The sequence below is a fragment of the Pinus tabuliformis genome, chromosome 6 (assembly GCF_031772625.1).
Source record: "Pinus tabuliformis cultivar Carrire ecotype Pingquan chromosome 6, CPIR1, whole genome shotgun sequence".
NCBI lineage: Eukaryota > Viridiplantae > Streptophyta > Pinopsida > Pinales > Pinaceae > Pinus > Pinus tabuliformis.
The window spans coordinates 353,124,092-353,134,950 of record NC_142292.1 but is presented as its reverse complement, the minus strand read 5'-3'; the positions used below and the strand labels follow the sequence as shown (position 1 = coordinate 353,134,950).

General features: G+C 35.4%; 1 long non-coding RNA gene across 1 annotated transcript; it reads right to left on the bottom strand.

Annotated features, from left to right (window-relative positions):
- Positions 1 to 7,873: 7,873 nt before the first annotated feature.
- LOC149258771 (uncharacterized) lies at positions 7,874 to 10,570 on the bottom strand. Its single transcript, XR_016256935.1, has 2 exons — positions 9,770 to 10,570; positions 7,874 to 9,539 (listed from the first exon to the last, which is right to left on the bottom strand). It is a non-coding gene; the product is annotated as an uncharacterized LOC149258771 (long non-coding RNA).
- Positions 10,571 to 10,859: the final 289 nt, after the last annotated feature.

Genomic DNA, 10,859 nt, shown 5'->3' with positions numbered 1-10,859 from the left:
CTGAAGAACGCTCCAGCCTTTGCTAAATATAATCCATCCTTCTTTGAAAAAAGGCTGGAGCATTCTTCAGACCGAACGGAACAACTTTCCATTGATAGAATCCCGCTGGGCATATGAAAGTTGTTTTGTGTCTGTATTCTGGCTGGATCTGGATTTGATAGTACCCACACTTCATGTCAAATTTGCTAAGCACCTTACTGTGCTGAATCTTTTGCATAATCACTTCGGGTCTTGGCAATGGATAATTAAAATTCTGAGTGATGGCATTAAGAGGTTTATAATTAATAACCATTCTTGGCTTACCTCGCACGATCTCAGAATGATTTCTTACTAGAAATGCAGAACATGCATAGTGAGATTCACTCGGCTCTATCAACTGCATTTTTAGTAATTCTTAAATCTGATTTCTTATCTCTTGTTCATGAGCTAGTGTACATGGAATCAGCTTTCCCTTTACTCCATTGTCATGTAAGGTGACTATTTCCTGCATCGGACTTTCAGTTTCCCAAAATTGATGTAGATTGTCCGAGCAACTCTTTAGAAGTCTCTAGTAGATATCTTTCTGCTCTATAGACCAATTAGTGTCAATGCATGCTAACTGTTTTGTTTTATTTTCTGCTCTGGCTTCATAAATTTGTAGGACTTCCTGCCACTGATCTGAATCTTTTACCGACTTTCTAGTTCCTACTCTTTTTTTACTATTCTCATGCCTAGCTTCAGAATTTGCAATACTCAATCTAGGTACTGATATAGCCTTTTTCTTCAAGTTTATTATCAGCTTGTCCTGGCTGATAGTCACTGGTAGCACAGAGTTTGTGAATGGCATGCCTAACATCAAGCTTGCTGAAGGGTCGTAATGCTGAATTGCTGAGATTTTAATAATACTCCCCCCAACTTTTAAAGGAACATTGTCTACATAATGTGTGAGCTGAACAGATCCTCCAATTGTTTCTGACACCAATATATTTTTTAACGGTTTCCACAGGGGTTTGAACAGAGATGGCCTAGCCAGATTGTTAGAACCTCGAGTGTCTACAAATGCATCTACAGAAATCCATTCGCCTTTGACTTGCACTTGTACTGGAATATAAATTAGGCTATCTGTTTTAACAATCTTTTTTAACAAAATATTATGTTCTTCTTTAGTACCCTCTAGTTGTGGCATACTGGTTGATGGCGTTATTTTCTTTTCATACGGACAGAAAGAATTAAATTGAGATACAGGCACTGCAGGTTGCTTACCTTTATCTCTATTGACTGATGCTATGCTCTCTGATTCATCATCTGAATCATCTTCTGTCTCGCTTGTCGATTCAAGATTTGAAGAACTCTCTATATCACTGTAATGTTGTTCACTAGAATATTCTGAACAAGATGTACATACATTCATCTTTTGTACATTATCACTTTCATCTTCAACATCTGAAACTTCTGTAAGAATATATACATCAGAAATTTCATCATCTGACTCTACAACAGACCAGTCATCTTGAAACTCTTCAATATCTACACAAGCTTTGAGTTTACTAGATGATTTCTGGGGGCACTTTCTAGCAAAGTGTCCTTCCTTTTTACAAATGAAACAACAGTTGTTGTTTCTGGGCTTGTTCCTTTTCTTCAAAAATCTGTATTTTCTAAAAGGCCTCTTTGGGTTTGATATTCTTTTGGGTTTGTATTTGCCATACCTTTTGGATTTCTTCTTTGCTTTAAAAGGTGTCCATGGCAATACTGATCTACAGACATCGGAACTTGGAGTGATGTCGTGTGCTTTCTTCTGCCAACATAGATATTTTACCTTTTCTGAAACTTTGAACAGAAGATCAACCCAATAGATTTGATCTAGACTTTTTAACTGAACTTCTAGATCTTTCATTATTAGATCTCCCAAATTGCGTGGTAATTTTGATAAAAATGCAATTTTTTGAGCGAGGTCATTAAAAATATTAGCTTTAAATACTTTAGCCATAAAATCTTTACCAAACGGATCTAAATACTTTAGATCTTTTAATTCCATACAGCTAAGGTCATTTAAAAGCTGCTTTCTCTCATCTGCTAGTTCTGGCACAAATTGGGTCTTTAGCAAAATTTCTAACATGGACAAACCAACTTCCATCACTGCTCTTCTCTCGGTTTCTAATCCTCCCATCCACCAATCAAAAACAATTCCTGCCATCCTTTTTTCAGCTAGAATCATAATCGATATATTATCTAATTTTGTAATGACCTGCATCTGGTACAAGGCTCCTATCCAAATTCTGATAGACTCTCCTCGATTAGATGAGCTATGTAGGTCTAAAATATAACCACTAGAGTTTGTAGCAAACAGGTCTTCTTCGACTCTAGGATATTTTGTAGCTTCTTTCAGAATATGAGCTTTATTCTGATTATTTATGGACGGCAAAATAAAAGATGGGAATTTTGTTGCAGCTTGTTCTAATGTCATGACTTCCTTTTTAGACTCAAATGGTTTGTCTATTTTGTATGTCTTTGAAGATTTTGTCTCACTGGTTAGTTTACCAGTGTCTATGGAAGTTCCTTCTCCGGCACTAGATTGAGCTGCTTCTTTTTTATCTTCTTCATCTTCCTCTAAATCCCAATAGTTTGGAGCGGACATATCTACATGAAACTTTGGGATTTTCTTGACCTTCTTTCTCTGTTTCCTTCTTCTCCTTTCTTCATTTTCTACTTGTTGCTCTTCATATAATAGCGTTAAGTTTTCATTTATCAAATCAACTTGTTTTCCCAAATCATTTAAAACATCCTCTGCATGAGAGCACCAAGTAGTCAAGTAGTTTCCTACCTGATAGACCTGATCCATATCATTTGGGTCTTGAGAATTATGTTCTAACAAGGGAGCACAATCTGCTCTTGTAGGAGGCTGTCTAGTCTGAGATGAAGAAACACAAAACTTGGTTTTGGGTGGCCATTTCCCGCCTCTAACAAATCTTTTGTTAGCAAACTGATATTCTTCTATAGGTTGAAAAGTATTTACATGAGTCCTAAACATTTTATTGACTGCAAAAAAGGGTTTTTCTTCAGGAATATACAACTGATTTTCAGACCGGGGTGTACTAGTGGAAGTAGAAGGCTGTTCTTCTGGTATAGTGAGCTGTCTATAAAAAGACCTTCTTCCACTTTGGATTGAATTTTCGGCTGGTAATACATGTTTCTCTGGCAAGACAATGGGCTGTGGAATTCTAGGATGGTCTGGATTGGGTATAATTTTTACACCACAATCCATAAGAGCCATTCTCTTAATTTGTTTATTTGCATTATCTGAAGCCAAAGACTTATACTGGATATACCAGTCATTGGGTAGGGATTCCTTTTCATAATGCACACCTTCAATTTGAGCATTTCCTATCCCAATTGTTACACAATCTTTCAACACCGGCTGTTTTAATTTTGGATGAACTGTATTAGTAAGCTGAAAGGAAGTCTGGACTATTACAGACAAGAATTCGCTGTCATCTACCATAGATAACCCTTGTACTCCTATCAAGGCTTTCCAACAGTCTTTAAGATGAGCATCTGTTAGACTGATAGCATAATCAGGAAATATTGTTCCATGCTGACAACCAGATGATAAGTTTCCCAAAATGGTTCCTATTCTAGCATGATCATATTCATTATGCCTTGTGTCAAATAACTCTGCTATGCAAGGAGTATTTAAACCATGTCTGAATAGAGGAGCTAGACCAATTCTAATTGCTCCAAAATGTAAGTAATAAAACCTTCCTTCCTTAGCATACTTTCTGAACTTTCTTATCTCATCTTCAGAAAATAAATTTAGCCCAACTATCTGTACAAATGGACCTTTAATTCTGAGTTTAATCTCTACTTCTTTAAAATAATATTTCTTTGAGAGTTTGAACATGATCGGGACTGGATAGACTTCTTTTGTATCCAAAGCAGGAGGGTTCCAGCTTTCAGGGTCTTCTACTTGTTCATGTTCATTTACGTCTGACTCAACAGATCTACTTTCTACTTCAGATATTGATCTTTTGTCAATCGTAGAAAAAGATCTCAAAAATCTAGCCATAATGGACTGATACAAACTATTCCAGAAATCGACTGAAGGAGCTTTTATCTACTCAGCACAATGTAAAACAAAGATGCTTTTCGAAGGCTTCCTGGCTTTCTTCAGATTCTGTCTATAGAATGTATTTCGTCAAGGTTATAGTTCCAAGGAACGGGTTATGGCTCTGATACCAAATCAAAGACTCTGACCATTCAAAGGCTCAACACATACAAAAATATAGACACTGAATATAAATGATGAAGCTTGGTGCATGCAGGACTTACTTCTAATTAAAATTGTTGCTTCCCAGACAACAAATCTGAAACAGATATCCAACCCTCAGGCGACCATGCGCGAGTGGATATCTAGAGCAAGATTTTTCCAATTTGTCGCTGCAATAGATTCCCTATCTGAAAGCTGAGACTGGTCAAATTGAAGTGGAAGTAACTTGAAGATCTTATCATCTTGTCTGATAACAAGGTTCTTCCAAGGAGGAACTGTTGACTCAGTATTAAGGATAGTGCCATCCATTAGTTCCCATTTATGTTGTGGCACTTCTGTCTGTAAGGCTGATCCTTGCATCATATTAACTCTAAGGGCTTGACAGACATGTTCTAACAAAATTTGTCCCTTCATCTTTATAGACTGTAAATGTTTCGAAACATTTGTTTTCTGCAACATATACTTGTATTTATCATCTATGTGAGGGATAGTAAGAGGTCCAGGAATTTCAACTAGATTTTCTTTGATCTTTGTGTTTATATCTTCACAAGATAAATGCTTGAACTTTTTAACCAAAGCCATTTCTACTTCATTTGCACTTGGATAATAGAATTCATAAAAAGAAATCCATTGATTATTCTGTTTCATCCAAGTTTTCCAATTTTTATTATTGGCTTTGTTTATGGTTAACCTATCTTTCTTCGAATAGGTTTTTATCTCTTCACAGTATCTATACTCATGTTGATGAGTATACAGATCCCAATTAAACATTTTCTCATGCCATTCATTGGTGGGATCATAAGGACCTAGTCCTTTAAATATCTTAAGGAATTGAATTATTTCTTCACCAGAAGGAAGTTGTACTTTATTTGGAATCTTATTCCTAGGATCCAATATGTAGATGGAAATTTTTTCTGGGTATCCTAGGCCTTTTGTAGCAGCGTTTTTGACTGACTGAATCAAAATTTCTTCATGAGCTGAAAAAGGAGTACACTTTGTATATCCTTGTGTTTGGGTTCCAGGACTTGGAACAAAACGGATCATGTTTATTCTTCTTTTGTCCTTATCCTGTCCTCCTTTTTCATGAGGTTCTAGAAGACTAGTGGTTTGTTGACAAAAACTAGAACGGTAAGGATGGTTACATACAGATGGTTGTGGGAACTGAGGAGTTTGAAATGCTGATTGCATATTGATTGTTCTGGGAGAAACAAAATTTGACTATTATGACTGAAGAGTTTGTGCAATCACAAGTAAGATCATATGAAGGATTTGGTGATCCATGAGAGCTGGATGCTTCAGAGGGCAGTTGTGGACTGGCTGTAATTACAGGATTTGGTAGAGGTCCACCATGCTCAGACTGTGCAGACTCTGAGAGAGGAGAAAACCGCGTTCGGACGAGGCCAACAACTTCTTGAATGGAAGTTTGAGCAGTAATTTGTTGAGGACAAGGTGAATTGTGAATAGAAGCCCAATTAGTAACCCATTCTGTTGGGGGCTTAAGATCCCAGCGGGAAATCATTTGAGGAGCAACAAGGTTTAAGCCATAGTCGTGAGTTATTAGGGTGGTAAACTCAGACTTTTCAGAAACTTGTTTGACAACAGAAGGAGTAGTTTTTTATAAAACTTGACAACAGAGCGCCAATGAATAGCAACATTTTTTCTATTGTCTTCAAAATCATCATATCCATGTGTTTGGATGCCAAGCATTAAGGCATTAATGGCATTTGGATCGTCCAAGGCAATAGAAAAATCAGGGACACCAAGAAATTGGACCATAGGCTAATGTACCTTGACATCCTCCAATTAAAGCTTTATGAAAGGCCTTCCAGCGGCGATCAAACATGCAAGAGAAGACAGCAACATCTTAACCCTTTCTACGAAGTCGCTGAATACCAATTTGAACATGGCCAAAATGAGCAAAGTTTAAATCGGCTTTAAGTGCGACGTCAAATTCAGATTGTTTCAAAATATTCATAGTTTGAAGCAGACGATTATTACTTGAAGTTTGCAGAACTTCTTCTTTAACCTTATATCGCTAGTATTGTATGACATCTAACAATCCCAGATTTGCATAGACATCTTTGGGGTCTATTTTTGGTGAAGACCAAGAACCAGACTTAGTTGGTTCATTTAAAGTTGCAATCGCCTTATCATGGATTGTTTTAGAGGTATGAAAACCAAATTGTAACTTTTCATTTAATTCTTCTTCTTCTTCCTCTTTGAGAATTTCATCAAAATATTTATCACTAAATTCATGAAGAGAACTTCGAGCTGAAGTAAAATTATCCATAAAAGTAAGCCATTCACGAGAAGAACTAAGCTCTGATACCAATTACAAAGCACATGTTTGGAGCGTTTAACTATGGAACTACAAAGCAAAAAATACAAAATACGTGACTGATACTTTAATCACAAAGAGAAAGCCGAAACATTTCTACTGCGCAATCTAGCATCTTCTAAACACAAATTACAAACTTTCAAATCAATTTCATCAAAAAGTAGATAGATATCTTAGTAGGGTATTGGCTTCTAAACACAAATTACAAACTTTCAAGTCAATTTCATCAAAAAGTAGATATCTTAGTAGAGTATTGACTTCTAAACACCCACTACAAACTTTTAAGTCAAATTTATAATTAAAAGTCCGAATTCTCTTAGCATTTTTATATTTAAATAATTATGTTTATAATTTAAAAATCTTCAATTTTATTGCATTTTCTTGATTTTAAAATTATGTTAATTCCTATTATATTAGGCATGATGGAATTTACAACAATTAAGTGTAATTATATTATTATTGATTTCATTAATACAACTTTTTTGCAGTGAAATATATAAATATAATTTTAGAAACTCAATAGACATCAATAGTTTTTTTAAAATAATATATTATTTGAGATCCAGAATAGGATTCGTATTTGATATTTATTTTCATATTCTTGATTTGTAGAAAATGATGGATTACACGAGTTAAATCTAAAGTATTAATCATTTAATCTATTAAAAGAGTTGTCCCAAATGCTGATGTTTGAAAAATCACTATTCATAGATACAATCTAATAACATGCATATGTCAAAGAGGTACAGAATTGATGATTTAGTTTATTATAAGGCTCGTCTCAAATACTGGTGTTTCAAACTTATAAAGTAAACTTGCCATATACTCTAACAACATTTAAGTGGCAAGTTTGTCAAATTATTTATTTCTAAATCTCACAGAATTAACATATGCAATTTTGCTCTAAAATTGTCTCCGTACAATCAAAAACCAAATTGATTTTTCTTTTTGCAAAAAACTTCCAACTCAGAAAAGAGTTCTCAATATTGGGCCCTCCTTGATAACGAATAGATTGTCCTGGGTCTAAACAAGTTTATGTCTCTGAGGAAAACTACCACACTACCAATTCATAACAGAGGATTCTGTATGATGATAATCTAAATAATCAAGATTAATATTTCTAATGTATGATGATAATCTAAATAATCAAGATTCATATTTCTGATCTTTATAGAAAGAAAAATGAAATTTTATAAAAATAGAATTATGTTTTTAAAATCATCGTTATTATTTTGATGTGATTCATTTCAAATTATTTTATAATTAAAAAGAAATTTTACAAAACTTTACCATAAATAATTTAAATGAGCTAATGATTTTATCTCGTGATTGAAAAGTGTGTACAAACATTAAGAATGGCAAAGCAAAACAAAACAAATTTGGTCATATCAAGTCCAATTGTTGTTCCATGATTCAATGGAATCAACAAAGTCAATTACTGTGGTAAACTAAACTTCACCGTATTTTGCCTTATGAAGTTCAATTGTTGTTCCATGATTCAATGGAATTTACAATGTCAATTACTGTGGGAAACTAAACTTCACTGTTGTTGCAACTCACAACAACTCAGCCATTAGCTATTTTGTATAATGCTATTAATTGCGGGAAACTTTACTTCACTGCTGCTGCAACTCAACTATCAGCAATTTTGTATACTACTTTAATAGCACGTTCTCAAATTCTGAATATTTGCGGGATTTATCATCATAGATCGAGGAATTTATTCAGAGGCAGAATGCTGTAGAGATGTGCCGACCAGGAATGGAAATTGAATAGTAACATGAATGCGTCATTCTAACATTGGAATGATTTTGCTCATAAAGGGAATGTGAGATGTATTGAAATGAATGCATTACAGTTTTTGCTATGCCCTGACCTTTCTCTGTCATGTTTCTTTTTCTCACATTTCCAAATTCACTTTCCTATACCTCGTTAAATGCCCACTTCGATTGTAGAATTGCTTGATCTACTTTCTCTATCATCAAATTAATATTTTCTATTATTTCCATAACCAACCTACCGTAACTGTAAACATCAAATTCTTCCTAATATCTTTAAAGTATCCTAGAAACCACCAAAATCTGCAACTTTCAGCAAAGAATCAGAATAAAAAAGAACACTGTGAGGTATTATATCACAATGTAAGATGACATTCCTGAAGTCTTCCTATAGGTATAGAAACTGCAAATGAACACAGCTATCTCCAATCCAACTCCTCCATTGATATACTTACCATGGGCATCAAACCTATTTTTGGATCATGGAGTCAAAAACCCAAAGGACCACTGTAGCCAGTTCAGTAACCCAAGAGATCACTGCTGCCTCATTTGGAAGCTAGAGACGATAACCCAAGAGACCACTGTGGCCACTTCTGCCATTTACACTCTTTTGATTCATTCAAAACTGACCAAACTGACAGCCGCTAGAGGCTCCCCTTATAACTGTTCAACAAGGTTATTAAATATAGATTCTAGAAAGCAAACAATATAACCAACCAGTGGATAAGTTTTAAAGACCAGCAGCTGCTCACAGGATAATTAGAGTAATTGATTTACATGATTCAATTAGCCCAAGATCACATATGCGATTCCTCTGTTGATTCGCCTAAGTGGATTATCGGGATACATAACGGACACCAGTGTTAACGGTATTCGTTAATCAAATTGGATTCGACAAAGGAGGTTGGAACAATTTAGAAAGGACGAGATTATGGTAAACCTATAGTGGCCGTTGGGGTTACGGTTTCAAGAAATCCAAAATAGCTCTGGGGTATGGATACAAGGTTAATGGCTTCCTCGTCCATATCCATAAACACCATCAAAATGAGCTGGATTGGAAACTCTGTGTATAGCTCCTTGTGTTGCATCTTACATTGCAATATAAATCTTTCCATGCCAACTTTTTACTCAAAGTTGCAGATTTAGGAAGTCACATTTCAGTAAGGAACGCTCGGTTCTCCTGTGCCAGAGATATTATCAAAAAGATCTGTATGTTGTTTATAGCTATGGTATGTTGATTATGGAAGTGAGAATATTGATTTATGAAAAAAAAAAAAAAAGAGTAGTTCAAGCAAATTCTACTATCATGGTGAACATTTCAGCGAGTAGAAAAAGATAAAATTGAAAATCTAAAAAATTAAAAAAGGAGAGAGGAAGAGCAAGGCATAGCAAAAATAAACAAAAGTTTACCTGGACCGTGATGCATCCAATCCAATGCAATGCTTCTTGCAGTTCCTCAATGAGCAAAGTCATCCAAATGTTAGGAGGAGATATTGAGACTACCACTCTTAGAAGGAGATATTTAGACTACCACTCTTCTATTTCAATTGAAACGCCTCTGTAGCTCTATGGCTCTGACGAATTGCTTTGGAGATTCAAATGATAGATCGAACAAGTATTGAAACTGCCAAAACTCCCAACTAAGGCAGTAAATACTCTGTCAGGTTGTGTTCTACACTGTTAAACCCTAGCGACTGAAAACCATAAGGGTATTCGGAAGGGCTCTTCGAAAACCCAACTAAGGCAGTAAACATTCTATCGGGTTGTGTTCTACCCTGTGAAACCCTAGCGACTGAAAACCATAAGGGTATTCGGAAGGGCCCTTCTTTCGAGGCCAAGCCTCGGCATCTCTTCTAACAGAGAAGCTCCCTTCTCTAGAACGTGGTCTGCGCCTTCAAGAACAGAGGGTTTCACAGCAGGAGATTTATCTGAGTTTTGATCCAAGGACCTCCACCTCCAGTCCTGGGCGGCAAATGGCTTATTTCGATCATACCACTCCTCCGTGCTTTATTGAGGTTGGATCCCTCTCCCAACTGGAGAGGGATCAACCTCAACCAGAGATATTGCGTTGCACGTTTCACAAGGCAAGATGAAATTATTGACAACTATATTAAAACCCTCCCCCCGATCGGCTTCCTACCGTCCCTGGAAGCGCCCAAAATCATGGCCTGGATTTCTATTCTGCCCCTTAAATTTGTCTCATTGGTAAAGACAATGGACTAACAACGATGGATTGCAACATTGGCACGCTCCACTAACAACTCTTTTAATTGTATAGTTACAATAAATAACAATTAAAATAAAATAAAAATGGTAGCCAATACAAATATGTTATACATTATTGTTATTGTGATTAGTTAGGTTTGTGCTTGTGTTAAAATAGAAACAACTTTAACAACTATTTACTTTGAGTATGAAAAATTAATTTGAAAATAAATTTGATTAATCTTTTATAATAAAGTTTATCCTATATAAATGTTAATTTGTAAATTTATTTTAA